Source organism: Nycticebus coucang, chromosome 7 (assembly GCF_027406575.1).
Source record: "Nycticebus coucang isolate mNycCou1 chromosome 7, mNycCou1.pri, whole genome shotgun sequence".
Classification (NCBI taxonomy): domain Eukaryota; kingdom Metazoa; phylum Chordata; class Mammalia; order Primates; family Lorisidae; genus Nycticebus; species Nycticebus coucang.
This window is the reverse complement of record NC_069786.1, coordinates 15,215,356-15,239,659: the sequence shown is the minus strand read 5'-3', so window position 1 is coordinate 15,239,659 and position 24,304 is coordinate 15,215,356.

Here is a 24,304-nt window from a genome sequence, read left to right as displayed (position 1 = left end):
TGCATCAGTGTGGAGGTTAGGTTCTGTCCTTTGATTTCTGAGTTCTTACTTTGCTGCTGATCCATTGTGGTGGTCAGTGTGCAGAACAGGTTGAAGTATTTTCTGTAGAGCTGGTCTTGTTGTGGCGAATTTCCTCAATGTTTGTATATCCATAAATGATTTGATTTCTCCGTCAATTTTGAAGCTTAGCTTAGCAGGGTACAGAATTCTGGGCTGAAAATTGTTCTGTTTAAGTAGATTAAAGGTAGATGACCATTGTCTTCTTGCTTGGAAAGTTTCATTAGAGAAGTCTGCGGTCACTCTGATGGATTTGCCCCTGTAGGTCAACTGGTGCTTACTCCTGGCAGCTTGCAGAATCTTTTCTTTTGTCTTGACTTTGGACAGGTTCATCACAATGTGTCTTGGAGAAGCTCGGTTAGAGTTGAGGCGACCCGGGGTCCGATATCCCTCTGAAAGCAGTGTGTCAGAATCTTTGGTGATGTTTGGGAAATTTTCTTTTATAATATTCTCTAGTATGGCTTCCATTCCTCTGGGGCATTCTTCTTCCCCTTCTGGAATTCCTATAACTCGTATGTTGGAATGCTTCCTAAAGTCCCATAATTCTGACAGTGAACGTTCTGCTTTCTCTCTCTTCTTTTCTGCCTCTTTTACTGTCTGAGTTATCTCAAGAACTTTGTCTTCTACCTTTGAAATTCTTTCTTCTGCATGGTCTAACCTGTTGCTGATACTTTCCATTGCATCTTTAAGTTCCCTAATTGACTGTTTCAGTTCCTTCAGGTCTGCTATATCCTTTTTATATTCTTCATATCTTTCATCTCTTATTTGATTCTGTTTTTGGATTTCCTTTTGGTTATTTTCCACTTTATTAGCAATTTCCTTCATTGTTTCCATCATTTCTTTCATTGTTTTCAACATGTGTATTCTAAATTCCCTTTCTGTCATTCCTAACATTTCTATACTGGTGGAATCATCTGCAGTAGCTACCTCATGGTCCCTTGGTGGTGTTGTTCTAGACTGGTTCTTCATGTTGCCTGGAGTTTTCTGCTGATTCTTCCTCATGAGTGATTTCTTTTATCTTTTTGCTTGCCCTAATTTTCCTTTCACTTCCTCTTGCTCTTTAAGTTCTTGTGCCTGTGGACTAAGGGTTACAGGACCAGAAGGGTGAGAAGGTTGAAGAGCAAAAAAAAAGGGGATGAAAGAAAGGAGGACCGAGTGATAAGAAAAAAAGAAAGATAGAGAAAGGAGAGGGGGTGGGTATAAGGAATATTGACAAAAAGAAGAGAGGCACAGAAAGAGGGAGACAGGGCAATATAGGTGTACAGTAGGGTACTTTGACACAACCTTAAAAAACCCCACCTTCTGGGGGTGCCCAGTTGCGTGGTTCCCTTGAGGTCAGCAGCTCTTTGCTAACCTGATCAGACACAGTACCCCACCTCCACCAAGTAGAGAGGAAAGACAAAAATTCTATAAATCAAACCAAAAGAAGCAAACAGAAAACTTTACGGGGATAAAATTGGGTGAAAAACCAAATTATATCGGTAGAAACACTAGCAAAAATGAAGTTGAAGTTATTAAAAAAGGCAGCAATTGGAAATTATAATGAAACTAGGAAAATTGAGAAAGAAAAAGGGATGTGTGTGGAAAAGATTGAAATTAAAAAAACAAAAGAATATCAGCAACGTCAAAATAAACAAACAAAAAAAACAACCAAGCAAAAAAAGAAAGAAAATAATACACAACCAAAAACAAAGCAGTTTGTATATGTTATTGAATATTGTCTGGGCAACACGTGGTCTTCTGGGGTATGAGATGTTAGTCACAGTTCAGATACGACTGGAGGCTGCTGATTACTCAAACCCCAGCAGGTAGACACCCTGAATCTCTCTTCAGCCTACTTAAAAGGCACTTTGAACTTGTAAACTTGCTGAGCAGAAGCTTTCCCAGCTTTCTTGCTGGAATCACTGCTGAAGTGGCTATCCACTTACTCAATGTGCCAAAACCGGTCTCACTCTGCCCCTGAGGGTTAGGGCTGCAAGGCGGCTCAGACCCCACCCTTAGGCTACTTGGTTGCTGGGTTACCAGCTCCCACCCGTTTCTAGCTCTGCGACCCTGAGGGCGGAGCTTGCCGGGGCAGATCACTGACAATGGATCCGTGTGACCCACCGCCAAACACTATTAGCTCCGTCTGGCTCAGCGGCTCAGACTGGGGCCCTAGACAACGGCCAAAGTTCTCGCACTCCCGCTCAGGCCTTCCCCAAGGCAGTTCAACTCAGTGCCAAGTCCAAGGACATCAAAACAGTTCACAGGTAAGGCCTTTCCGGTTTGCAGTCTCGCTGCTACTGAACTTACAGTTGTGGGCGGGTTTAGACGGATAGAACACACGCGACCACTTGCCGGTTTTCCACGGTTTTAGTCCTCCTCTTGGGGTCCAGAAGTCTCTCGCTGACTCCCTGTATCCTCATAGGAGTGATGATAGGCAGTTCCCACCGGCCAGAGACGCCTGGAGTCCTATCTCCCCAGACTCACGGTGCCCAGATGCAAGGAAGCTGTTACTCGGCTGCCATCTTGCTCCGCCTCTCTCTCAATACTGTGGCATGTCTTATAGAAACAGCTAACATTACTAGTTAGAAGTAATAACTTCTGGGTTTCAAGTTTAATCAACAGTTATTTAAAAAAGCATTTACCTCTTTGGTCTCATTTTTCTTCTCTGCAAAGTGAGAATGATACCTGCTTCATCTGTCTTGTGATTAATGTGAAGGTTAAACAAATCACGACGTGAGAAAACGCTTTATAAAGGTACAAAATTCAACATGACCATAATAGATTTCTATTATTATGATTAAGCTGATTCTCCCAGCCCACCCTGATCCCTGGAGACCCTCAGCTTGGGTCTGGGTTAGATGTTTGAGAGAAGGAAAGACAGTGTTTTGGGGAAAAATAATAGAAAATTTTACATTTATGAACTTAAACATTTTATAGTGTTTTATGGTTTTTGTGAGGCCAAAAGGAAATCGAATATTCCGTCTTGAAATCTAGACATTTTATGTGCCCCAAATGGTTAGAACACTTACATCCATCAATGCCCCAATGTTGCCATGAGTGAAATTTTGAAGTTCTCCCCGCTTCTTTCTTTTCACCAGTCACACGCCCAGCTTGAGAAACAGCTGTTAACTTTGTCTGTTCAGTTTGCTTTTCCCTGTGCTAATTTGACAGTTAGCTGTAAGGAGCTCAGAGAGCACAATGGCCAGAGAGCAGGGTGCTTGCTGGTAGGAAGTGGTGTCTATGCAGGCAACCAGCTGCAGTCTGAGCTAAGCATGGGTGTGAAGCCCCACAGAACACTCTGGAACTGCAGCCGGGCCCAGGGAGAGAGGCAGTCTGAGCTAAACATGGGTGTGAAGCCCCACAGAACACTCTGGAACTGCAGCCGGGCCCAGGGTGAGAGGCAGTCGGAGCTAAGCATGGGTGTGAAGCCCCACAGAACACTCTGGAACTGCAGCGAGTGTTCTAGAATTGCCGGGGTTCATGCTGGGGATGGGGGGATGGGAATGGGAGTAGCAGCAGGGGTCATATGTGGAAAGGAGATTGTTTTTGAGGATGATGGGGATGTAGGGGAGTGCTGTGGTCACTTTAGGGTGCTGACCAGAGTGACTTGCAGAGTTCAGAATGTGCAGAGGGAAAGACGCAGGGGCAGGAACATTGTTAGGGGCCTGGTGCTCTTATTAGACTTAGAGGATGGAGACTGGAACCCAGGCAGGCAGGGAACAGGACATCAAAGGCATGCATAAGGCACAGAGGTGGCCAGCTCAGAGACTGTCCAGAGGAAGAGGTTACACAGGGAGGAGTCCAGGGTGACTTGGAGATTGGGAGTCCAACCCAACTGAAATGGGGCAGACAGGGAGAGAAGCGGTGTTGGGGGTGAGTCAAGAGGGCTGATGGAGACCCAAAGGGAAATGCCTCTAATGTTGAGATTGTCAGGCATAAGCATGACTTGTCCTGAAGTTTTCTCACCATTTCTGAAAACACAGGGACAACTAAGTCACATGCATGGCAAGTGGCCCTGAGTTTCACGCCATCTTCTCCCCCACCCTCCTGCCTTGGTGGAGCAGATTCTCGGGGTGTAGTAGTTACCTGTTACGTGGAGTTCCTTGGCACATCTCCCAGAAACATCTAATATCAGAGTTCGTTAAGCTTAGCCTCTCCCGAAGTGTTTCCAAGGAACCCTGGTCTGTGAGGTGAGAGGCCAAAAAGAGTTTCATGTTTGTATTAGTCTGGGAAATACTGAGAGTCAAAAAGTTAACAATGTTTCTTTACTGCAGGACCTCAGGGCCTTTAATACGTTTACATGCATGAACCCTGAAGGAAGATTTAGAAAGTACCATTTCCCCAAAGTATCTGATGATGGAACCCTTTTGGGGTAACACTGATAATAATAAGTTTTCATTGTAAGTACATTAAGGAAAGTTGATTATAAGGTCAGCCCTCTCATGATGGTTAATAATGCTGTATTGTTTACCGAAAATTATCTAAGGGAGCAGATCTTAAGTGTCCTCCCCGCAAGTGGTAACAATGTGTGATGAAGGATGTGTTAATTAATTTGACTGAGGTAATCATTATACAAAGTGTATGTACATAAAATCACCATGTTGTACACCTTAAATAGATACCATTTCCATTTGTCAATTGCTCTTCATTAAGCCTGGAGGGGGGGAAAAAGACTATCATATCACCCTTGTAAGGAAATAGTACCATAAAACATCTCAAAGAGTTCCAGAAAAAACAGCTGAAATAATGAATAATTATGTACTCACATTTCAACCTGATGCGTCATGACATTATGCTCTATTGATTCAGCTCTTTAAAGAAACATGACAGGTGCAGTTAAGGCTCCGTCATACAACCCTTCCTCATCTCACCCCTTTCTGTCTCCCCTTGGTTGTACACACGTCCTGAACTTGGGGCTTTCTTGTCCATGCACATCTTCCACATGTACTGTGCTACCTACAGTGTCGCAGATCCCAGCTGTATAAGTGAGAGTTTCTCAGGTGAATATTCTCAGAAAGGGAATTATTGGGGTCAGATTCTCAAGGTGCACCAGCTACTTACTACATGAGTTTCTGCTTCTCCACATTCTCGGCAGCACCCAGTATTATCAGGATTCTTCTTTGTTGTAAAATAAAGTCTCATTGTTGTTTGAATTCGCATTTTCCTGATTCCTTGTAAGGCCGATAACTTTTCATATCGGTTTTCTCTATTTGGTACTTCTTTATTATTTTTTTGGCCTAGGGTTTTTTTTTTAATTTATTATGCCTTCAAAAAACAAAAAGATTTTTCCTTCAGTTAGTGTCTTGGTTTTTGATGTTGTTTATGATGTTTTTAAAAAGTTCAATGTCGTCAAGTTTACCAATATTCTCCTGTGTGGTTTGTGCTTTATGCGATTTCTCCTTCCTTCCTTCTTTTCTTCTTTCTTTCTTTTTTTTTTTTTGCAGTTTTTGGCCAGGGCTGGGTTTGAACCCACCACCTCCAGTATATGGGGGACCTCAGTTACCCCACCTATGACCTTTGAGCCATAGGTGTCGCCCTATGTGGCTTCTTTTTTTTTTTTTTTAGAGCGCCACATATGTGACTCATTTTATTTTATTTTATTTTATTTATTTATTTTTTAAACTCCCAAATATTTCATTTTTTTATTTTATTATTATTTTTTTATTAAATCATAACTGTATACATTGATATGATCATGGGGCATCATACACTCGCTTCATAGACCATTTGACACATTTTTATCACAGTGGTTAACATAGCCTTTCCGGCGTTATCTCAGTTACTGTGCCAAAACATTTACATTCTACATTTACCAAGTTTCGCAAATACCCCTGTAAGATGCACCACAGGTGTGATCCCACCGATCCCCCGCCCTCTACCCACCACCCCCGCTCCCTTTCCCACTTCCCCCTATTGTTAGGTTGTAACTGGGTTATAGCTTTCATGTGAGAGCCCCAAATTAGTTTCATAGTAGGGCTGAGTACATTGGGTACTTTTTCTTCCATTCTTAAGATACTTTACTAAGAAGAATATGTTCCAGCTCCATCCATGTAAACATGAAAGAGGTAAAGTCTCCATCTTTCTTTAAGGCTGCATAGTATTCCATGGTGTACATATACCACAATTTATTAATCCATTCGTGGATCGATGGGCACTTGGGCTTTTTCCATGACTTAGCAATTATGAATTGGGCTGCAATAAACATTCTGGTACAAATATCTTTGTTATGTTGTGATTTTTGGTCTTCTGGCAGAGGGATTACAGGATTGAATGGCAGATCTATTTTTAGATCTCTGAGTGTTCTCCATATATCTTTCCAAAAGGAATGTATTAATTTGCATTCCCACCAGCAGTGCAGAAGTGTTCCCTTTTCTCCGCATCCACGCCAACATCTCTGGTCTTGAGATTTTGTGATATAGGCTAGTCTCAGTGAAGTTAGATGATATCTCAAAGTAGTTTTGATTTGCATTTCTCTGATGATTAAAGATGATGAGCATTTTTTCATATGTCTGAAGGCTGTGCGCCTGTCTTCTTCAGAGAAGTTTCTCTTCAAATCCCTTGCCCAGACTGCGATGGGATCCCTTGTTTTTTTCTTGCTGATGCGTTTGAGTTCTCTGTGGATTCTGGTTATTAAACCTTTGTCAGAGATATAACCTGCAAATATCTTCTCCCATTCTGAGGGCTGTTTGTTTGCTTTACTTACAGTGTTCTTAGCTGTACAGAAGCTTTTTAGTTTGATCAAGTCCCAGTAGTGTATTTTTGAAGCTGCTTCAATTGCCCGGGGAGTTCTCCTCATGAAATACTCACCCAGACCAATTTCTTCAAGGGTTTTCCCTGCATTCTCCTCTAGTATTTTTATAGTTTCATGTCTTAAGTTTAAATCTTTAATCCAATGAGAGTCTATCTTCGTTAATGGTGAAAGGTGTGGGTCCAATTTCAGTCTTCTGCAGGTTGCCAGCCAGTTCACCCAGCACCATTTGTTAAATAGGGAATCTTTTCCCCACTGAATGTTTTTAATTGGCTTGTCAAAAATCAAATAGCGGTAAGTAGCTGGATTCATCTCTTGGTTCTCTATTCTGTTCCAGATATCTACTTCTCTGTTTTTGTGCCAATACCATGCTGTTTTGATCACTATCGATTTGTAGTAAAGTCTGAGGTCTGGTAGTGTGATACCTCCTGTTTTGTTTTTATTTCTGAGTAATGTCTTGGCTATTCGAGGTTTTTTCTGATTCCATATAAAACGAAGTATTGTTTTTTCAAGATCTTTAAAATATGACAGTGGAACTTTAATAGGGAGTGCGTTGAAATTATATATTGCTTTGGGTAGTATGGACATTTTGATAATGTTGATTCTTCCCAGCCATGAGCGTGGTATGTTTTTCCATTTGTTAACATTTTCAGCTATTTCTTTTCTTAGAGGTTCATAGTTCTCTTTACAGAGATCTTTCACGTCTTTTGTTAGGTAAATTCCCAAATATTTCATCTTCTTTGGCACTACTGTAAATGGGATAGAGTCCTTAACTGCTTTGTCAACTTGACTGTTGTTGGTGTATAAAAAGGCTACCGATTTATGGATGTTGATTTTGTAACCTGAGACGCTGCTGTATTCCTTGATCACTTCTAGGAGTTTTGTAGTAGAGTCCCTAGTGTTTTCCAGATACACAATCATATCATCTGCGAAGAGCAAAAGTTTGATCTCTTCTGACCCTATATGGATACCCTTGATCGCCTTTTCTTCCCTAATTGCAGTGGCTAAAACTTCCATTACAATGTTGAAAAGCAATGGAGACAATGGGCAGCCTTGTCTAGTTCCTGATCTGAGTGGAAATGATTCCAATTTAACTACATTCAATATGATATTGGCTGTGGGTTTGCTGTAGATGGCCTCTATCAGTTTAAGAAAAGTCCCTTCTAGACCAATTTTCTTGAGTGTTCTGATCATGAAGGATGCTGGATATTATCAAAAGCTATTTCTGCATCAATTGAGAGAATCATATGGTCTTTGTTTTTTAATTTGTTTATGTGCTGAATTACATTTATAGATTTACGTATATTAAACCAGCCTTGACACCCTGGGATAAAACCAACTTGGTCATGATGTATAATTTGTTTGATGTGTTGCTGGATTCTGTTTGTTAGGATCTTGTTGAATATTTTTGCATCTATATTCATTAGTGATATTGGTCTATAATTTTCTTTTCTTGTTGGGTCTTTTCCTGGTTTGGGGATCAGGGTGATGTTTGCTTCATAGAACGTGTTGGGTAGTCTTTCTTCTTTTTCTACATTTTGGAACAGGTTGAGTAATATAGGTACTAATTCCTCTTTAAAGGTTTGGTAGAATTCAGACGTGAAACCATCTGGTCCTGGGCTTTTCTTTTTAGGGAGGTTTTGTATAGTTGTCGCTATTTCTGAACTTGATATGGGTCTGTTCAACATTTCCACTTGATTCTGGTTAAGTCTTGGAAGGTGGCGTGCTTCCAAGTATCAGTCAATTTCCTTCAGATTTTCATATTTCTGAGAATAAAGTTTCTTGTAATATTCATTAAGGATTTTTTGGATTTCTGATTAGTCTGTTGTTATTTCGTCTTTGTTGTTTCTGATTGATGATATTAGAGATTTTACTCTTTTTTTCTGATTAGGTTGGCCAGAGGTTTATCTATTTTATTGACCTTTTCAAAAAACCAGCTTTTTGATTTATTGATCTGTTGTATAATTCTTTTGTTTTCAATTTCATTTAATTCTGCTCTAATTTTGGTTATTTCTTTTCTTCTACTGGGTTTGGGGTTGGAATGTTCTTCCTTTTCCAGTTGCTTGAGATGTCCCATTAAGTTGTTAACTTCCTCTCTTTCCGTTCTCTTGAGGAAGGCTTGCAGTGCTATAAATTTCTCTCTTAGAACTGCCTTTGCGGCGTCCCAGAGGTTCTGATAGTTTGTGTCTTCATTGTCGTTTTGTTCCAAAAAATTGGCAATTTCTTTCTTAATCTCATCTCTGACCCAGCTATCATTCAGCGTAAGGTTATTTAACTTCCGTGTTTTTGTATGAGTATGCAGATTCCTGTTGTTACTCAATTCAAGTTTTATTCCATGATGGTCCGAGAAGATGCATGGAATAATTTCTATTCCTTTAAATTTACTGAGGTTAGACTTGTGACCTAAAATGTGGTCAATTTTGGAGTAAGTTCTGTGGGCTGATGAGAAGTATGTGTATTCAGTTTTGTTGGGATGAAATGTTCTGTAGATGTCTGCTAAATCTAAATATTGGATGGTTAGGTTTAAATCTAAGATTTCTTTGCTCAGCTTCTTGCTGGAGGATCGATCCAACACTGCCAAAGGAGTGTTAAAATCTCTGACGATTATGGAGCTGGAGGAAATCAAGTTACTCGTGTCTGTTAGAGTTTCTCTTATAAATTGAGGTGCATTCTGGTTGGGTGCATAGATATTAATAATTGAGATCTCATCATGTTGAGTATTACCCTTAACAAATATGAAGTGACCATTCTTGTCCTTCCTTACTTTTGATGGTTTAAAGCCTACTGTATCTGCAAATAAAATTGCAACACCTGCTTTTTTTCTGATTACCATTTGCCTGAAATATGGATGACCATCCTTTCACCCTGAGTCTGTATTTGTCTTTTAAGTTGAGATGTGACTCTCACATCTCACAACAGATATCTGGCTTGAGTTTTTGTATCCAGTCAGCTAACCTATGCCTCTTTAGAGGACAGTTTAAGCCATTCACATTGATGGCGAGTATTGATAAGTCTGGTGGAATTTTGGGTATCGAGTTTTTCAAAGGTCCAGTGGACATTTTTAATCCTTTCGCCAGTGTGGAAGTTGGAGTTTGATCCGAAGTTTCTGAGTGAGTTTACTTTTGTGGTATAGGATTGGGTTGGTCATTGTGGAGGATAGGTCTGAGAATATCCTTAAGAGCTGGTGTAGTTATGGCAATTTTTTTCAACATATGAATGTCATTGAAGTATTTAATTTCTCCATCATAGATGAAACTCAGTTTAGCTGGATACAAGATCCTGGGTTGAAAGTTATTTTGCTTTTGGAGATTAAAAGTTGATGACCACCCTCTTCTGGCTTGAAAAGTTTCAGCAGAGAGATCTGCAGTTATTCTAATATTCTTACCTTTGTACATAATAGTTTTCTTTCGCTGGGCTGCTTTGAGAATCTTCTCTTTCATGTTAACTTTAGTGAAGCTAATTATGATATGTCTGGGGGATGACTTATTGGGGTTGAATCGTGCTGGGGTTCTGAAGCTGTCTGCTATCTGAATTTCAGATTCTCTAGGCATGTCTGGAAAATTTTCTTTCATAATTTCATGCAGAATGGCCTCTGTGCCCTTCAAGGCCACTTCATCATTCTCAGAAACCCCAATAATTCGTATATTGCTTTTTTTCAAATTATCTGAGAGCTCTCTGAGTGAGTGATCCGTTTTTGCTCTCCATTTCTCTTCCTCTTTGAGAGATTGGGAGCATTCGAAGACTTTATCTTCAATGTCAGAAATCCTTTCTTCTGCTTGCTCCATTCTGTTGCTGAGCGATTCTACTATATTTTTCATATCTTTGAGGGCTGTAAATTCTTGCTTCAGTGTGTCTAAGTCTTTGGTGGTTTTGTCTTTAAATTCGTTAAATTCTTGAGACAACTTTTGAATTTCTCCTCGAATTCCTAATTCCATTTTATTAATCTTGTCTGCAATCCAAATTCTGAATTCGATTTCTGACATCTCAGCCAGTTGTTTATGAATGGGATCTTCAATCACATCTGCCGTATCTTTTCTTGGCGGGGTTGATCTATTCTGGTGATTCATGTTACCAGAGTTTTTCCACTGATTCTGCCCCATGGTTATTTTACTCCCTTTGATTTTTCCCCTGGGGCTTTATCAAGGGCCTGTACAGTGTTGTGGCCTGAGAAACTGGGGCCCTGTCTTGTGTGGTGGAGCTAAGTGGTCCTGTCTTGTTTTCAGCTGGTTTCTGTTTGATCCTATTGCAACTTCTACTCTGGCTTGAAGTCTCAGCTGTGTGGAAAAATCAGCAATTATGTCACCCCGCCTGCCCCCCTCTGGCCCCAGTTGGAAAAGGAGAATCAAACCTTCCTACAACCACACACCCAGGGCACCGCCTGAAAAGTCCTCAGTCTTTTAGCCCAGTTCAAAAGGTCCAAATCGACTGTCTCAATCGGCACCTGTCTCGGGTGGGAGAGTTGAAGAGGTCTCTGGGAACTGGATCACAGGGGCCTGGTGACTCCTCTAACACGGCTCATCCCAGTGCAGCGTGGAGTCAGGAGGAGCCACCTAGCAAACAGAGCAGTCTGGGAAGGTTTACGTCTCCTTCCCCCCTTTGCCCCTCCGTCGGACCCAGTCACTGGTATCTCTGCAGATGGCTAACCCAGTTACCTGCAGTGAACAGACACTCCAGGGGTTTGCACCTGCCTGAATCGCAAGGAAGTCTGCCAGGCCCCTACAGACTGCCGCTATTTAGCAGGAGGAGATGGGGCCTGACATCTTTGAGTGCTTGATGCAGGTGATGGGAAGGAGGTGTTCACTCAGGCTTAGCCCCATCCCTGATGGATGCTGTTAACAGAACAGAAGAGAACAGACAACTTTGCCGGGTTCTGTCTCTGTTCCTGCCGAAATCGCCTATAGAAGACGGGCTGTTCTGAGTTCAAACGTCTTTGCTGCTGGAGGTTTGTGTCCTCTTTGCTGCTGAAGGTTTGCGTCCAATCACCTCTCTGGGTCGGCCCTGCCCTGGAAGCTTCCCGGGTTTGTGAGCAGTGTCAGGAAATCCCCCGCTCACTGGTGGCCTCCTCTGGTTGCCCAGGGAGACAGGGGGTGTGGCCTCAGAATATCCAGAAGTGAGCTGTTCTGCCGTTAAAGAAAAAACGGCTGTTGATCTACCTCCAGGGAACTGCCGCTCTGGTGTGGGCACTCAGCCGACTCTTTTCTCCTTTGTCTCGCCCCCAGAGTCAGCACTGAGCAGCTGCAGTTTATACTGGGTCCACACCCCTCAAGAGATCCCCCAAGAATCTGAGCTCTTGGGGGACAGGCCCCCAGACCCCGAGTGGGAGTGGGGGGGAATTTAGAATTTCATTCAGTTTTATGCCCGGCCGTATTGTTGCCCGTCCGGGGAGGGCTGCTACACCGCACCGCAGGGAAGTGCCACCAAGGCTTGATTTCCCCTCAGCAGAGTACCCTCTCCTCGCTCACATGTCTCAGAGTCAGCGCTGACCTGATGCAGCTCAGGCACTGTGCATTCCCCTCGAGAAATCACCCAAGGATCTGAACTCCTGGGGGATAGGCCTCCAGACCCCGAGTGAGAGTAGGGGCGCTCAACGGGGAAGCTAGAGTTTTATTCAGTTTTGTGCTTGGTGGTAATGTTGCCCGGGGAGTGCTGCTGCACCGCACCGCAGGGAAGTGCCGCCGAGGCGTGACTCCCCCTCAGCCCGGTGCCCTCTCCTCGCTAGCATGTCTCAGAGTCAGCGCTGACCAGTCATGGCTCGGGCACTGTGTGCTCCCCTCAAGAAATCACCCAAGGATCCGAACTCCTGGGGGACAGGCCCCCAGACCCCGAGTGAGAGTGGGGGGGAAGCTAGAGTTTCATTCAGTTTTATGCCTGGCCGTATTGATGCATGGGGAGGGCTGCTGCACCGCACCACAGGGAAGTGCCCCCGAGGCATGACTCCCCCTCAGCCCGGTGCCCTCTCCTCACTCGCGTGCCTCAGAGTCAATGCTGACCAGTCGCAACTCGGGGACTGTCCACTGCCCTTGAGAAATCACTCAAGAATCTGAACTCCTAGGGGACAGGCCTCCAGACCTCAGTGGGCGGGAGGGGAGTGTTGGGGATTCAGGGTTGCCGGCAAAGGATTTTTAAAGTTTTATTCAGTTTTATGCCCGGCAGGAGAACGCCACGGCACCCCAGTAGGGGAGGTAGGTCCAGTTTTTAGAAGGTCTCTCCCGTGGAGTGTAGTGGGAGGGCCTTTAATTTCTGCCCACTTGTTTAATTGTGGGGTTCTTGAGCCGGTCTCATGGGGGACAGGGACTCCCATCTGCTTGGTGGTGGATTTTGTACCTTTTGTTTGCGTCCTTGTGATCACAGCTTGCCTCAGCGGTGTTGATGTGTGTTCTTCAACCTTCTCTCTTGGTGTGGCTCAAGTCCACCAGGATACTTACTAAATTCCTGTCCCTTAACTCTCCTTCTGGATGGGAGCCTCTGTTGAAAGCTGGCTTCAGTCCGCCATCTTGTCTCCCTCCCCATCCCTATGTGACTTCTTTATGAAATCTCTCTACCTATGAGTTAAAAGATATCCTATTTTTTTTCTCCCTAAAAGTTTAAAATTACCCTTACCCTTTTCCCATTTAGGTCCTGAGATGTAAAACTGTAAATCGAGGCCTCAAGCTCTCTGGATGAGACAGACTCCCTGTGAGTAATACAGATGCTCCAGATTTAAAAGCAGATCCTAGCTGGGTGAGAAAGAGTAATCACATGCCCTAGGTCTTGACAAAAAGCAACTCTTGACAAATATCCTGCTTTACAGCTTTATGCTTTTGAGTCAGACCAGTTCCTATAACCAGAGCCAAGATAAGCTTGGGCAGAAAAACCCAATGCCCCCACCCCACCCTTTGATAGAAACATTTGACAGAGCTTCTGGTTTGGAGCTTGGAAATCACCCAATCAGAGTTTGACTATTTTGACCAACCAATCAGAACTGAACAAATTTGAATCCTTTGTTTGCATGAAAGGACCTGGTTGAGAACATGGACAAGAACTTTGCCTATTTAGGCCAGACCTTTTGTTCTTTGGGAGCACAGGTAATCAAGTCTGTGCTTCCCCTATCTGCAGATTATTTTCAGAAAACAAAGCTGTTTCTTTTTCGTGTAGGAATCTTTGGTCTTTGGTCTTTACTTCTTCTGGAGTTATTTTTGTGAGCCCTTTGAGACAGGACTCTGATTTTGCTCTTTTCCATTTAAATTATGAAATGTCCTAGAAGCACTTATTGAACAATCTGTCTTTTCCTTATTGATTTGCAAAGCCACCTCCATCACTTGTCAAGTATGCCCACATGCCTTCCTGGCCTCTCCACCATTGAAGACACTGACTCCTGGAGGAGGAAAGTGAGGTGATTAATGGCCCTGGCAATGGCAGCCTTTCTTGGCCTCTCTGTGGAGAAGAGCGAAAGCTCTCTGCCGGTACTTTCTTCTCATCTTTCTCTCCTTTCCTCCCTCCTCCACTCCTTGGTTTTTCTTCCTGCCCCCCTTTCCCTTTGTTTTCCTTCTTTATCACCGTTAATTTTATATTTCAGCTTTGAAACCTGTTTTTGTGTATGACACAGTGATCAAAACACTGCTATTCTTCAAGCCAACATTTTGTCAAAAATATGGCTGGCTATTTCACATTCTCTTTTCCTGAGCAGTGGCTGGCCGGGCTGACCTCTTTTCCATTTAGAAGAGACAGATATTTGGGGCTATTAAAATCTACAGCACTTTGCTTTGGCTCCTGGTGATTCATGGCTACTAATCCCTGTGGTTATGTTTTTATTTTCTTGGATATATTGGATGTGCGGGTGGTATATATTGAAAAGGCCCGTCATTTATTGACACGAGCCAGTAAAGACTCTGATTAATCTAAAAAATAAATAGAGAAAAGTGGAAGGTCACACTTCAGATCAAGAGCTCTGATCATGTCCTCGATCCCCAAGTTATTTACTTCCAGTTGAGAGAAATCCTCCCAGTGGAGGCATCAGGAGATGGATGAAGATTAGCTTTGTGGTGTGTGCAGTGCTCCTGGTGCTCTCCCTTTTAAAGCTTTAGTTTCCTGGGTGGCCAGATGTGTGTTCTCTAACTCATGATTTGGGGGAAAAATATAGCATTTTCTTTTATGATTCCCTTGTCTTACTGTTTTCAGCTGCTTGGAGGTATCCCATCCTTCTCCCTACCTCCTCGAAAAACCTGGAGGTTTGCCTTCTTAGGTTTACCTGTGACCCCAAAGGGTTGGATGTGCCTGGTGAGGTTCCCCTGATCAATTCAGGACAGCCTCTGGGCTGCCTACATCCCGGGGTCCCTTCCCGGGGCATGAGCAGGATGTTGTTCTGTGTCTCCGGGGGCCTGTCATCAGCAGGAGGGCCGTGCTGCCTGAGTGGTTGGTCTCACGTGGGGCTGCACCTGTGCACTTGGAAGAGTGGCAGGAACAGGAGATAGGAAGTCACACTTTGCATATGAGGTTGGGGGACCTCAGTTACCCCACAAGTCAGACTCAGGTCTTCTGCTGCCAGCCTGGCACCCAGACTCTGTCACAAGGGTCCTACACTTCCCCCTTCCTTCTCCACTAGTGGCATTCGGGAGGAGCATCAGCTGTGTCTGGAGAATAGAAGGAACTTTTCTTCAAATTTCCCTGGCTCTTATCTTTCATCCTGACTATTCACCTTCAAACCTGGCTGCCAGAGGGAACTTCTGAAAACACCAGATAGATTGTGCTACTTCCTTGGCTAAAACTCTCCCTGAAAAGGGCTCACCTTCAAATTGACAATGGCCTTCCCTTGATCACATCAGTCTAGTTCCCGTCCCATGACCAGAGGAAGGCTGGAAGTGTGGCTTCACCTTTCCCTTCCCAACACCTCCTCCTCCATGAAGACTTGCCCCAGCCAGAGGCCTTGGCACCATGCGGGCACCCCCTCATTTGAGCATAAACCCTCTGTACTTGAATCCTCTGTTTCTTTTCTCCTGTCCTGAGTGTACAGCGACTTATGTTATTCCTTTGTCTTTCCTGTGCAGAACGCAGGGCAAGGTGCAAAGTAGGGGCTCAATGGATGAAATGAATTGTAGATAGATAGGTGTGCAATTGTGTGCGTGTGTGGGGGCTTCATGGTATTTGTGCCAAAATGTGTAAAACTCTTAAGAAAACATCGAAGAGAAACTTGAAAAAAGCAGTCTTTATGGTTACTGCCTGCCTTTCCCTGGTGCAGGGATTCTGAAATCTGGCTGTGCATTTGAATCACCCAGAGAGTTTCTGGGGCCTCACCCTAGACATGCTGCTGAGGAGGTGTAGGGAGAGAGCCCAGGCATCGTGCTTCAGCTTGTCCTAGGAGAGGGATGAGGCTGCAGAGCCCAAGGGAAGTGACTAGGACGCTTTGCTCCTTCCACTTACAGGTCAGGACCAGAGCACACTGATGCCCACTTCCCTTCCCTCTAGCCTCTTGCCACGTCACCCCCACCCCAGAGATGACTTTCTTTGTACTCAGTAGCACAGGGCTCAGAAATTCTCATCAGAAATGTATCCGCTTCATCTAGCAGCTCCCAATTCCACATAGCCCCTATAGACACAATCTGTGGTGATTATGTTTGATGAATTGCTAATACCTTTTTGATCCTGGGTGCTGCACCCTCTGTGGGATTTGAGCCTGAGCTAGGCTGCTCCAGGTTTTGGGCTCTGAAAAAGTTGCAGCTCCAGCTTCACCTCACTCAGGGGCCTCTGGAGAAACTTAAAGGAACTGCAAGGACCCCACGGCTTCCCCTCTCTTTTGACTAATTGCTCAAAGTGAAGGAATACTGGCAGCCCACTGTGCCTTCCTGCCAAGGGGGATACAAAAGCAGATAAGCCCCTCAGGTTTTCCTGTGACCTTCTTGAAACCATTACTGAAGCCTCCAGGAAAATTCAATAATTTTAATGATAAAATACACATGGGAAGATAGGGTAAAAAGCCACCTGCCAGAATAGAAAGTCATTGTTTTCCTGGATTCCAAGTAACTAGTCAGGGCTGTAAACTCTCAGGCTGCCGTGGCCAGACAGGTAAACTACATGAGTGGACACTGGGGAGCACTGGGGACTGAGGCAAGCTGGAGAGGGCGTCAGAGCATTTATATTCATTGTCTAAGGATACGAGGTGTTGGCAATACCAAATACACATACTGCAGATTTTTCTGTCAACAGTTTGTGATACCTGCAGCACCTGCGGGCAACTCCTAAAACCTGTGTGCAGGGCACTGTGCTTGGTTTTCCCTTATACCCCCATCTCGGTGGTATTAGTTGAAGGCCAAGCTTCGCTATTTCCTCCTTAGGAAAGAATCAAAGATAGTACATCAGTTCTTCCATTAATACCCCCAGGAGTTAGGACTCAGATGATCTTGCTGTCATAGATTTAGGGAAGGTGCAAGACTCAGTTTTGTCCTTTGAGAAGCTTAAAGTGGAACTGAAGAGACAGACACACAGGTGGACTAACTGGAGACCAGCAGGGAAGATGTGCGCTACGTGGATGATGAGATGTGCTCATGGTGGTTCAGACAGGAGAGGCCAGAGGGTGGGGGAGCAGCGGCAAGGTCTTCAGAGATGGGCTCCAAATGGTCCCTGCAGGGAGGTGAGATTTGGATAGATGAGGATCACAACAATAGCTAGTATTTATTGAGCGTGTACTGGATCTGACTCAAGATATTTCACTCTCACAACACCAAAATGCACGTCTTTTTCTCTTCATTTGATGATTGGGGCATACAAGTCTTTAAAAGGTTGAATCATTATAGCTAGTCCTTAGTTCCTTGAACTGTGTGTTCAACCTACTTAACTCTTTGAAATGGGTTTAATTGTAACCGTCCCATTTTATAGACGAGGAAACTGAGACACAGGGAGGTTAAGAACCTCGCTGAGTGTGGCCCGGCTGGTAAGGAGATCTAGGAACCAACACAGACCGGTATGCTGCAGAGTGCCTGTTCTTAGCTCCTGGATTCCCTCCCTAATTTGGTGTCACACATGTCTTGAGCAGTGCAGCTGGAGCGAAACCCAGGCTGAGCTCACTCCTGACTAGAGCAGGAGCCCTGGATACACTCACCAAATCCAAGAGGAAGGACTCAGCTTGAGTATAAGAAGGGGTCTTTTTTTAATAGGAGATTTCATTTCAAAAGTTTGTCCGAATGAAACAAGGCAGATAGTGCAGCTACTGCCGAGGAAGAAGGAGAGCAGGCGTGGCTGGGAATGTATAGAAATGGCGGTGCACAGCGCCAGGGGAGGCAGGGTGTCTGTGGGTGCAAGTGGGCCGGGCAGTGGGGGAGAAGCTGGAGTAGGGACGGTTGGGTTGACGTTCACTTAGGACGCTGATTGTGGTGCTTTAAGGTATACAGTGCCTTGATAGAAACGTTGAGGAACAATAAGGCCAACAGACTGGGAAAACATTGCCATTAAAAAGGTAGTTTGTCACTCACAATTCTCAGAGGAAGGGTCCTGTTGTGCCATGGGGACCACACAGAAAACACCGAGAGGTAGAGAGAGTGGGAGGAACTCAGGCTAAGAGCCTCTGTTCTGGTTTCACAGGAAGGGAGGCATGAGGCAGGGGCAGCATACTTCGGGTGGGCGGGTTGGTGTAGTCGCAGCAGGGTCTGGGGTGTAAGGACTGTCCCTAGTTGTCTGGTATCTGGTCGTGGGGTGATTAGGGCAGGGGGTGGTGGAGTGTGAGAGCCTGAGAGGAGGGGCTCAGGGGGTGGGCTCTGGTCTAGCTGGTGTGTATTTGAAAGGCACACTCATACTGGCAGGTGAGCTATTTACAGGCAGTCCCCAAGTTACAACATCTGACTGATGTATGACTCACACTTACATACAGAGGGTATAGGTAATAGGCAAATGTGCCTGTTCCAACTTACATACACATTCACTGGAAGAACAAACCAATAGAACCCATGTTTTTCAGAATTCAGGGACTGCCTGTGCTATTTCTGGCAATCGACCCACCCTGGGAGGGGCAGTCCCTCCAGGGTCATAGGTCCTGATGTCAAAGCATCCAAATATAGAAAATAAAAGACAAGGTTAATATGCCTTTGGTCTGATTTCTCTCCAGGGCACGGTATTACTGCATTTAAAATTTATCTTTCCTGCGCATGTTTTTTTTATTTAATAAAGCTTTTAAAAATAGCTAAGAACAATTAAAATTAGGTGTATTTAACCTCTTAATTTCCCTTTTATGGGTATGGAAAACAAAAGTAAAGTAAAACAACAATGAAATGAAATAAAGTGTTCTAATATTATATTTCTTTTTAAATTTATTTCAGATTACTATGAGGCTACAAATGATTAGGTTACATTGTTTATGTTTGTTAAGTAAATTTCAAACTGTACTTGAGGCCTTCACCCATGGGGTGCGCTAACATTATGCCCACTAAGTGAGAGTTTACCCCCTCCCCTCCCATCTGCCCTCTCCCCTTTCCTTCCTCCATTCTTGAATTTAATTGTGTTTTTCTCTCATGTGGGGGTGTAGTTGTTTATCTATTGGTTTCATATTAGTATTGAGTATATTGGATACTTGCTTACTTGCTCTTCCATTCTTGTGATACTTTACTAAGAAGAATGTTCTTCAGCTCCATCCAGGTAAATATAAAAAATGTAAAGTCTCCATCTTTTTTATGGCTGAATAGTATTCCATGGTATACACATACCACAGTTTATTCATGCCTTCATGGCTTGATGGACACTTGGGTTGATTCCACAGCATGACAATTGTTAATTGAGTTGCAATGAACATTCTAGTGCAAATGTCCTTACGGTAAAAGGACTTTTTTTCTCCTGGGTAAATACCTGCTAATGGGGTTACAGGATCATATGTGAGGTTTACTTGTTGATCTTTGAGGATTGATTCTCCATACTTCTTTCCATAGAGGCTATATTAGTTTGCAATCCCACCAGGAGTGTAAGAGTGTTCCCTTTTCTCCACATCCATGCCAGCATCTGCAGCTTTGGGACTTTGTGGTGTGGGCTATTCTCACTAGGGTTAGATAGTATCTCAGGGTGGTTTTGATTTGTATTTCTCTGATGATTAGGGATAATGAGCATTTTCTTTTCATATATTTGTTGGCCATTCACTTGTCTTCTTCAGAGAAGGTTCTGTTCATGTCTCTTGCCTACTTATAAATGGGGTTGTTTGCTCTTTTCTTGTTGATTAGTTTGAGTTCTCTATAGATTTTAGTGATCGGCCCTTTGTCAGATTCATAGCCTAGAAGTATCTTCTCCTATACTGAAGGTTGTCTGTTTGCTTTAGTCATTGTACTCTTAGCTGTGAAGAAGGTTTTTAGCTTGATCATGTCACATTCATTTATTTTTTATTTATTTTATTTTATTTTTTTGAGACAGAGCCTCAAGCTGTCGCCCTGGGTAGTGTGCGATGGCATCACAGCTCACAGCAACCTCCAACTCCTGGGCTCAAGCAAGTCTCCTGTCTCCGCCTCCCAAGTAGCTGGGACTACAGGTGCCCGCCACAACGCCCGGCTATTTTTTGGTTGCAGCCGCCATTGTTGTTTGGCGGCCTGGGCTGGATTCGAACCCACCTGCTCAGGTGTATGTGGCTGGCGCCTTAGCCACTTGAGCCACAGGCGCCAAGCCACATTCATTTATTTTTGGTGTTGCTACAACTGCCAAGGGGATCTTTTTCATAAAAATCTTTTCCCAGGCCAATGTTGTGAAGAGTTTTTCCCACATTTTCTTCTAGAATTTGTATCATCTTATGCCTTTATCCAGCAAGAGTCAATTTTTATAAGTGTTGAGAGGTGTGGGTCCAGTTTGAGTCTTCTACATGTGGCTAACCACTTCTTTCAGCAGTATTTATTAAATAGGGATTTTGTTTTCCCAGTGTATGCTTTTGTTTTATTTATCGAAGATCAGATGGAAAAACATGGATGGGTTCCTGTCTAGGTCCTCTGTTTCATAGATCTATATCTCTATTTTTGTGCCAGTCCCATGTGGGTTAGATTAGTGAAGACTTGTAGAATAACCTGAAGTCTGGTAACATGATGCTTCCAGATTTGTTTTTATTTCTTAGAATTGGATTTGGTATTTTGCTGTTGTTGTTGTTGTTCCATATGAATGAAGTACTATTTTTTCAGGTTCTTCAAAGTATGACGTTGGTACTTTGATGAGGATTGCATTAAATCTGTGGATAGCTTTGGGTAATGTGGACATTTTAACAATGTTGATTCTTCCTAGCCATGAGCATGGTATGTTATTCCATTTGTTAATGTCTTCTGCTATTTCTTTTCTCATGATTTCGTAGTTCTGTCTATAAAAATCCTTCACATCCTTTGTTATGTATATTCCAAGGTATTTAATTAACTTTGAAGCTACTGTGAAGGGTATTGTGTCTTTGATTTTCTTCTCAATTTAACTGTTGTTGGCACAAACAAAGGCTACTGATTCGTAGACAGTGATTTTGTATCCTGAGATGCTACTATACTCCTTGCTCACTTATAAGAGCTTTGTAGTTGAGTCTCTGGGGTTTTCCAGGTCATGGAAATTCACATCATGTCATCTACAAAGAGTGAGAATTTGACCTCCTCTGTACCCATTTAAATACCCTTGATAGCCTTCTCTTGCCCCATATCATTAGCTGGAACTTCCAGCACTGTATTGAATAGCAGTGGTGATAGTGGACATCGATGTCTGGTCCCAGTTCTGAGTGGGAATGCTTTCAGTTTTACACCATTCAGTATGATATTGGCTGTGAGTTTGTTGTAAATGGCCTTTATCAGTTTAAGAAATGTCCTATTTATGCCCACTTAAAAAAAATGTTCTTGTCAGAAAAGGATGCTGAATTTTGTTGAGTACTTTTTCTGAGTCTATTGAGAGGATCATATGGTCTTTGTTTCTGCTTCTGTTATGTGGCGAATTACATTTATGGATTTATGTTTGTTGAACTAGCCTTGCATCCCTGGGATGAAGCCCACTTGGTCATGATGAATCTTTTGTTTTTTTTTTTGATGTGTAGCTGAATTCATGTTGGGGTTCTGAAACTGTATAGTATCTGAATTTTCGGGTCTCTCACAATACTTGGGCAATTCTCCATCATGATGTCCTGAAGTAGAGATTCTACACTTTTAGGACTCTCTTCTTTTCCTTCAGGAATCCCTGTGATTCATAAATTCGTGCATGGGTGTAGTCCTATCTCTCTCTCAGTGATAGTTCTGCCTCTTTGAATGCTTGGGTTAGTTCAAAAGTCTTCTCTTCTATGTCTGAGATTCTTTCTTCTCCATGTTCTACTGTATAGCTGAGACTCTCTACTGTGTTTTATAACTCCTCGAATGCCTCTTTCAATTCTTTGAGCTCTGCTATATCTCTCATAATTATGTCCAGATCCTTGGTGACTTTGTTTTAATTTTACTGATTTCTTGAGATCATTTTTGGACTTCTTTTTCTATCTTCTCTTCAGTTCTGTTCATCTTATTTGTCATTCATCTTCTGAATTCTGTCATTTCAATGATTTCTCTGTGAACGGTATTTTCAGCTGTATCTCCCTTGCAATCTTTGGGGGAGTTGAAATGCTCTGATTTTTCATGTTTACAGGATTCTTCTTCTAATCCTTCCCATTTGTATCTTCAGTTTATTTCTGTATTTATTATACTTTTTTTTGAGACAGTGTCTTATTTTGTTGCCTTTGGTAGAATGCCCTGGCATTATATCTCATAGCAACCTCAAACTCCTGGGCTCAAGTGATCAGCCTCCCAAGTAGCTTGGACTACAGGTACACAATGCCTGCTTTTTTTTTTCCTTTTTGAGACAGGTTCTAGCTTTAGCTCAGGCTGGAGTTTATTATACTTATTTTTGTTGTTGTTGAGATGCAGTCACACTGTTTTGTCCTTGGTAGTGTGCCGTGGCATCATAGCTTACATCAACCTCCAACTCTTGGGCTCAAGTGATCCTCTTGCTCAGCTTCCCAAGCAGCTGGGACTATAGGCGCCCACCACAATGTCCATTTAGAGACAGGGTGTCACTCTTGCTCATGCTGGTCTCAAGATCCTGAGCACCAGCAATCTACCTGCCTCAGCCTCTCATAGTGCTAGTATTATAGGCATGAGCCATTGTGCCCGGCCTGGAATTTATTATACTTTTTAGCTGGAATGTTAGGTTGTCCTTAAATTGTTATTGAGAGATAATCTAGTTGGAGTTCCTTACATAATGCCCAGGAGATCTTTTTGGAAATTAAAGCTGTTGGGCTCTTTTCTGAACATTTTGTTATAAAGCCTGAATGTACCATAAGACTCTACCCTTGTATAATGATTCCTGGATTCAGCAAGGAGCTGGCCACATGGAGAAGGAACATGTGGCTTTGTTGTGCCCATATCCAGATACCGTGTCAGGCACATGGGCACTCTTGGTGTCTGAAGTGCCAGTAATGGGAGTCTGGGACAAAGGCAGGTAGTCAGTCTTCTGCACAGGACAAGCACTGGATAGTAGCTTCATACTTAGGCAGGTGCTATGCAGGGAGAAACGTTTGTATGTTTATTAGAATAAATTCCCAGCAGATGGCACTAGAGCATTGTGATCTAAACACATCTGTCTATCAGGTTGTTTCAGACAAACAAAAATAAAGTGGCTCTAAGGGGTCTAAGTTGGCGGCCCAATGGTCTGGGTCTCACAGGCCACGGTGCTGTATCTCCCTCTGCAAGTCCTTCAGGCCCCACAACTTTTCCACTGAGTCCACCAGGGTGTTCCTTGTGAGTCTGCAGACAGCTTCCTTTCCACTCTGCTACCTGAGCCCGAGGAGAGAGGAGAGAGCAGCAAGGTTCCTGAAGGTCACAGGGGAACGCCACATAAGACAGTGAAGGTGGTGACATTTAAAGTTCAGAGCTCTGGCACCCAGGGGCGAGAAGGGCTCCAGAACCCAAGGCAGGGAAGCAGATGCAGAGCATTCATGGTCAGAGAGAGGCGGCTGCCTAGGCCAGGTGTGTAGCAAGTGGGGGACTATCTTGTATTAGGGAGGGACCAGAGTACTAAAGGATTAGTTCCAATTGCTTGGGCACATAATAAAAGGGGAGGCAAGGGGTGTGCTGCCTTGGACTTGTGCTCTTTTTTTGTGTGTGAAGGGAGGGCAAAGGGAATGTCACTGAAGAAGGATGGTGATGAAACCAGGCTTGAGTGACCAGCCCCAGGGCACAGCCACAAGTTGTTACTCTAACATCTGGCCCTCAGACCCTCCTGGGGAGGAGCTGGCTTTGGGAAAAGTCTTGAAACACTGTGGAGGAAGAAAGTGAGACCCTAGAGCATGGGTGAGAGAGGGGTCCCAGGTTACTGCTCTGAATGGGACATTGAGAAAGGTTTGTTTCATGGCCTTTCAAGGAGGAAGAAAGAGACGCAGCAAGATGGTGGCACCCTGAGTTCCCAATGAGTGTGGGAGCAGTCAGGAGAGGTGCCCTTGGGGAGTGGGGTCACTGAAAGGGAACAGGACTGTCTGATACACAATTTCCAGTTTACAGAGCAACGTTCCGTGGGAGCTGGCCCTGTGGACATCTCTCCCCTGGT